Below are 6,648 nucleotides of genomic sequence, written 5' to 3'. Positions count from 1 at the left end.
ATGATTCGCATAAAAACCCCATTAATATCTGAAGAAACACTGGTTCAACGGATCGGAATCAGTTGTACCAGGGGGTTTGAATCCGCATAAAAGGTTAGTTCTCTCTCAATTGGCTCAGTGGTGGTCAGACTACTTCTCCGGCTATTCTACAAAACAGAGCACCGTTAGCCTCGCCAAGGGGAGAAGAGGGTTCTCTCCTTGACCCGACTCCGGTGTGAGAATAAGTATTTGTATGGAGAAGATAAAGGTAATTGAGTAGTGAAATTGGATCTGAGTTCATACCTGCAAAGTTCTCCTATTTATAACCGAGAGTTTTTGGAGGGAAAATATGTTATTGAAAAGATAACGGAAGATGCTAACACCGTAGCGGTTATCTTTCCTTCCGTTAAGTCTTTTAACTTTTCATTAAGTTGCTTTGATCCGACGTGAGTGCACACAGATCACGACTTGATCTACGGTTGGGGATTTGCCACGTGGAAAGTGGTTTGAGTGGAGATCATTCTCCAATTACATGCTATCGTGGTGGTTTCAGGGATGTTTGTGATGATGACACGTGTCCAGGCGGTTACAACCGTCTGGGTGGTGCACGATCATATTTCTTCTAGAAGATTACTGCTGTAATCTGGTGTGGCACTTTACCGTGTGCACACATAGTTGGATAGATCCCAAGTCTGGGTAAAATAACATCCAAGTCTGGATATTTAGGGCGGACGTTTTGGTTTTAGGATTTTGACCCTTGCTAAATGGAAGATGGCGCAAGGGTTCAGGTTTCCCCTTGGGTGCGCGAGTATTGTTTGTTAGTTTCTTTCTTCCTTCTGTAAGACCAATGCGCGGCCGCGCAAGGTTTAGAAGGGCTGAAAGACCGGTTGGTGGTATGGTCCCTATCTCTTTGTGGGATTTTTGGGACCTTACCCCTTCAAGTCCCCCCAGTCTAGTGTTGTACTTATGCAAATAAGTGGAGCACTGGACTTAGGAGAGAGATGGTTTTTGAGCGTGAAAGAGAAAGAAAAAGAGAGAAGTCTTTTGTCTTTATAGGATGGTACAGCTAGGACTGTAGGTCAAGCTGTCAATGTCAGGTATATGCTGCTTTTCGTGCCTTTCACGCGCGTGTGCAGACGCGTGTGTACTTTTCCTGCTCTGTTGAGGGATTGTGATACCGAAAAATTTGCTGTGACGGTTCCCGATGCTTATTTATTGCGATGAGTATATAACGTTTGGGTAACCTCCTAATGTCATCATTGTTTCGTTGAAACTTTTCCCCTGCCATTCTTTTCTTGAGAAATCCATCATTCTTCTTTTTATGTCGACCGGAGAAAGTCAAGAAAATCTTGCTGAAGAAATGTCTTCTGAACTTCCACCTTTGAAGTGGCCGAAGGGGTCCTTTGATGGTTTGATGCGAAATCTTAAGTTTCCGGAAAGTTGGGGTGCTCTGTACCCTGAAGAAGGGCAAACAGCGGCAGATGCTCCGTCTGGGTACATCACCCTTTTCTGGGATTTCTTCTGTGACGGCAATTTTCGTTTGCCTGCGACGACGTTTCTTCTGGACATCCTTACATTTTATAACATTCATCTTTCCCAACTGCATCCTATTGGTATGGTTAGGGTTCGACATTTTGAGTTCGTGTGTCGGACTATGAATGTTGAACCGGCCGTTCTTCGATTTAGGGTTTTTCACCAAATGCACTGTACCCAGGGGTTTTACTCTTTTGTTCAGAGAGCTTCTGCAAAGAAAATTTTGCTCAATCCTCCGAAATCCTTCCACGATTGGAAACAGAAATTTTTCTTTATCAAGGCCGGAGTGATTCCGATGAGGATGGTGTTGAGGGGGAAAGAGGATGTTCCTATTGAAACACTGCAGACCCCTTCTGAGGAGACTTGGTATCAGGATCTGAAGGAGATACCTAATATCGCTTTACCGGAGAAAGCCCTTGTCGGAGCTGGAATGAGTTTAAACTGGAAGATGGATCGGGACGACAAGCCTGTCTACACCGAGGGGGGTCATGGTACGGTTTTGAGTTTTTTTTTTTTTTTTTGAGCCTGTCTGTTTTTTCCTGCAGTTGTTTCACTGTATGTTGTTGCTTATAAAAGAGAAGGAGGGAGGATGGGTACCACCAAGAAAAATCCTGATGAAGAACTTTGGTACGACCGTATTGCAAAGAATTTGTCTTTTCCGCGGGACGCGGATCTGTCTGATCCTTCTGCTGATGGCGCAGGTAAGATTGTGTTCGTTGTTTGTCCCAATTCTTCTCTTCATGCTTTAATTGTTCTTTGCGCTTTGTAGGTGAGTTGTCAAACTTGGGCGTAGGCCCTGAGAGGAAAAGGCGCGCTACGGCTAGTAATGTTGCGCCCAAGAAAGGTGATGTCGGAAAGACTCAATCTTTCAAAGCTAGAAATGTTGAGAAGAAAGGTATGCGCCATTCTTCTGACAAGTGTGATTATGTGGTGGTTTCTGATACTTTGGAGGGTCTTACGCCTGCAGTTACTATTCGGCGACCGAAGTCAGAGCCGAAAGATTCAGCTGATATTCCTCCATCCAACCCGGATGATCCAATTGACTTGGAGTCTAGTCCTGAGCATTTGGTGCAGAGAGTAGCAAGCAAGAGGAAACAAACTGATACTAACGCGGAGGATCAGCCTCCTAAAAAGATTTAAATAAAGAAGATTACTCGAAGGGGGAATCTTGATGCTTTTGTTACGGAATCTGTTCCTGGTAAGCAACATTTTTTCTTGTTCCCTTTTTACGGGTTAGATTCTTATGGATTCTTGTTCTTACAGTAACTCCTGTTGTTCCAACCCCTATCGATGTTCAAGCTATGACACATGAAGAACTTCCTCCTACTCCTCCGCATGCTCCTGCAACTGATCAATCAAACGCTGCAGAAGGTGCGGATGACGGTGCAGAGAAGCCTGTTGAAATTGAGAGGCCTGCTGATGTGGGCCTAGGCAAGGTGGGTGATGCGGAGAATCCTTCGGCTCCTGAGGTGGTTACTCAAGACCAAGGGAAAGGGTCCACCGAAAAAATTTCTACTCCCGCTTCTTCAGATACTTCTCTGGAGCATATTGAGAAGACGACAGTTGAAGAACAAAACTCATCAGCTGGTGCCAGTAAGCAATCTCCTATTCGCCCAGAGGAAACTTTGGCTGATTATTATTATCGGAGCTATTCAGAGAAGGATGCTGCTGATCCTCATGCTCCTGTCTGGAATTTGAAGAAAGGGGATAATTTTGCGGACTGGCATGTGTGCCAAGATTGGCTGCAGGGGATACTTCCGCCTGGGGAGGTCAAGTTTCAAGAAAGCCGATCTTGCGATCAGGCCTATCAGTCTTATGTTGCTGAGACCGCCGCTCATATTTCTACCACCCAACGTATTGTCCGAGAGTGGTATCATATGCATAAGGAGCAAAAATCTTTGCGGCAGCTCAGAAGAAGTTCTCCAATGATGAGAGGCGTTTGGCGCAATTGATGGCGAAACTAAAAGATGATCAAGCCAAGTTTGAGGCTGAGCGGAAGACTGAAGAGTGGTCTGTTGCTGGTTGGAAAAGAAAGGCTGAAGCTGAAGCTGCTCTTCTTTCTGAGGAACGAAAAAACTGGAGGAAGATTTGCGAGAAGGATAATGCAGAGAAGGCAAATCTCCGTACTATTATAAATAACCTCAAAGCTGATGTTGAAAAGCTGAAGAACCAAGATGCGGAGGTTGAGAGATTGCAGAAAGAGAAAGCTGACTTGGAAGCTTTGTTGGCAGAAGCTCGTGCTCATAGGGAACGTAGCGAGCAGCGGGAGGTACAGGCTTTAAGCACTCTTGCCATTAGGAATAAGGAACTAGAGGAACTTACTGCTTTGGTTTCTGACCAGGAACAATTGAAAAAGGACCTGGAGGTTGCGCGTTCTGAACATGCTGAGTTTTCCCGCCGTTTGACTGTGACCGAAGAAAAACTGGAAAATTCAGAGACGGCGCGGGTTTCAGCAGAGAGCGAGCTCGAGCCCTTAAGAAATGACATGAGCTGGCTGAAGGATCGTGGGATTGCCTGTGTAAGCTCCTACCTTATATATGTATTTGCGCTGACTTTCTTCTTTCTATTCTTTTGTGTTAACCATTATTGATTTGGTTTCATAGGCTGCTGAATCTGTGTTAAATTCTAAGGAGCTGGATAAAACTGTTGCGGAGTTAGTGGTTGCTGCGCGGCGGGATGGTTATGCGCAAGGTTATGCAGAATGCTCCCATCATGTAACGAGTGCACTGAAAGTTACTTGGGATGACAGCAAGTCTGCTACTTTTGGTGTAAATACTGCGGCCGCGCTTGCTTCTATGAAGGCGGAGTTCAATAACTTACAACTCCCAGTTATGGAGTTGATAGATGTAGCGCTGCAATCGGACGTTCTGGTAGCGCAGCTTAAAGAAATCTTCTCTGATGAGGGAGAAAATTTAGAGTAGGGTGAAATTTGTTTCTGAACAATTTGTGTTTTTCCCTTTTGTGGGATGTATATCTTTGTTTTGTTGCGCTGTTCGCGTAAAGACTCGAAACACTGCCGTGTTTGAATCTTGTCGGGGCGTATTTGTACGCTGAAAGTAATATGTTTCTATTCGTTTGAATGCCTTTACAATTTTTTGCATGAATACAATTGCTTTTTACTTAAGTAAGGCGAATGAATGTTGGTATGAAACTCATGCGTGGAGTTTATGGTCATTTGTGAAGTAATCACTGACCGTGAATGGAGCGTTATTCTATACTACCATAATGTTTTCGTGCTTACTAAAAAGAAATTGCATGCATTTTGTAAATACAAATGATAGAAACTTTGTAATTTTTATTTTATGGATAACGCGCAGAGGCATTACAAAGTCTTAATAATTAAATGGAACTTAACTTAGTTCTGCCATTTGTGACGTTTTTCCTGTGAGGAATTCTGCGGAGTCTCTTAGGTCTTGACCCGTTTGTTGGAGGTTTCTTCTCCCCGGGTGATTTGCTTTATCTCCTTGCGCATGTTCTGGAGTAAATGCGTAAACTCCCCATTTTTAAGGGCTTTCTCTATCTCGGTGCGCAAGGAAATGCAATTGTTTGTGGTGTGCCCTGTATCCTTATGATATTCGCAATACTGCGCTAGGTCCTGACCACGTTTAGTCTTCATCGGGATTGGCGGTTTAAACTGATAATCCTCGGTACTCAGGACTTCCGCCGGGGTGATCGGAGTGTCGCGCTCCGGTCAAAGATAATATTTATAAGCCCAAATTACCCTTAACAATGTGTTAGTGGTAGTAAGGGGTCGATCCACGAAGAGTATGTGGTTTGTGTATGGATTCGAATGAATTATAAACAATTGTCACAATTATGAAGCTTGCTGAAATATTTTTGGGTTTTCGTTTAATTGAAAGATGTGAAATTGGATTACTGAAATTGAATTACTTACTTGACAACTACTACTTAACGATTGCACGAATTTTGGATATTTAGAACAATAATAATAAAAAGGAATCACACCCGGTTTCGGTAATTATTAACCTAGGATTTCTACAAGTTCTAGTTTCAACTCAATTGCATTTGATTAACGGATTTAGTGTACCGTGACTTAGGTGCTACTAACTATCAACGCCCCGAAGAACGGACAAAAAGACACTTTTTAATCAACACAAGTAAATCCTAACAATGATAATGCACAATTACATATCACCGTTTCGTGAAGTCATAACTTTTAACATCGCTCGACAATTCACGAATTCGCAACAAATGTAACACTATTATCAAGAGTTTCAAAAATCAAATACAAATTGTCACTAAGTTAAAACAAGAACAATTCGAAACCCTAGAATTAACAACTACCTACACCGGGGTGAAACCGAGATGATTAGCCGCTCATGGTTGAAGAAGCTTGATCACCGGATGTTTGGAACGCGGAAGGATTCATCTTGAAGCTTGCTTGGATGGAGAATGATGAAGGTTAGTGATGGATGGTGATGGTGGAAAATGGTGAGTGATTCGATGAACTAGGGTTTGATGATTGGTGGTTGTAGAGATGATGATGATGATGATGGAATGGTGAATTAGGGTTTAATGGAGGAATTGGGGATGATTGATGGTGATTCTTGATGATGATTCGGTTGTTGAAGGATGAAGAAGTTGAATGGTAGGTGGTAGATGGGTGATAATGGCTCCAACAATGGTTTTCAAACTCCAAAATGAGTGTAACTCCCGAAATCAATGAGTGAGAGCCAATAAAATTCGAGATTAACCCCCACAACTCAAAATTACGCGTTGCTGTTTTTGACAAGCCGTCGCCGACGGCCCTCAACCCGTCGGCGACGGGACTTAGTTTTGTCTCCTGCTCCGACGGCCTAAACACCTGGATACGGCCAACAAGTGCTTACGGGCTTGTCTAGGGGGCGTCGCCGACGGTCTGGACCCCGTCGGCGACGGGCTCTCGTTTGCGAGATTTCTGTTTTTCGCTCCCGACACTCCCGGTTGACCCGTGACGCGTCCCAGTGCTCCGGTTTTCGATCCGGCGACCCGTAAAGCTCTCGAAAAGCTCCTTAAACTCCATCAGACCTGCAAAACACATTCTTGATTAAAAGTAGGCTATTCGAAACTAAAACTTACGTAAAAACGTTAAGTTAAACAATAACAAGCACCGGTTTACAACCACGCATCACATCC

Source organism: Helianthus annuus, chromosome 15 (assembly GCF_002127325.2).
Source record: "Helianthus annuus cultivar XRQ/B chromosome 15, HanXRQr2.0-SUNRISE, whole genome shotgun sequence".
Taxonomy (NCBI): Eukaryota; Viridiplantae; Streptophyta; class Magnoliopsida; order Asterales; family Asteraceae; genus Helianthus; species Helianthus annuus.
Note: the sequence above shows the minus strand (reverse complement) of the source record.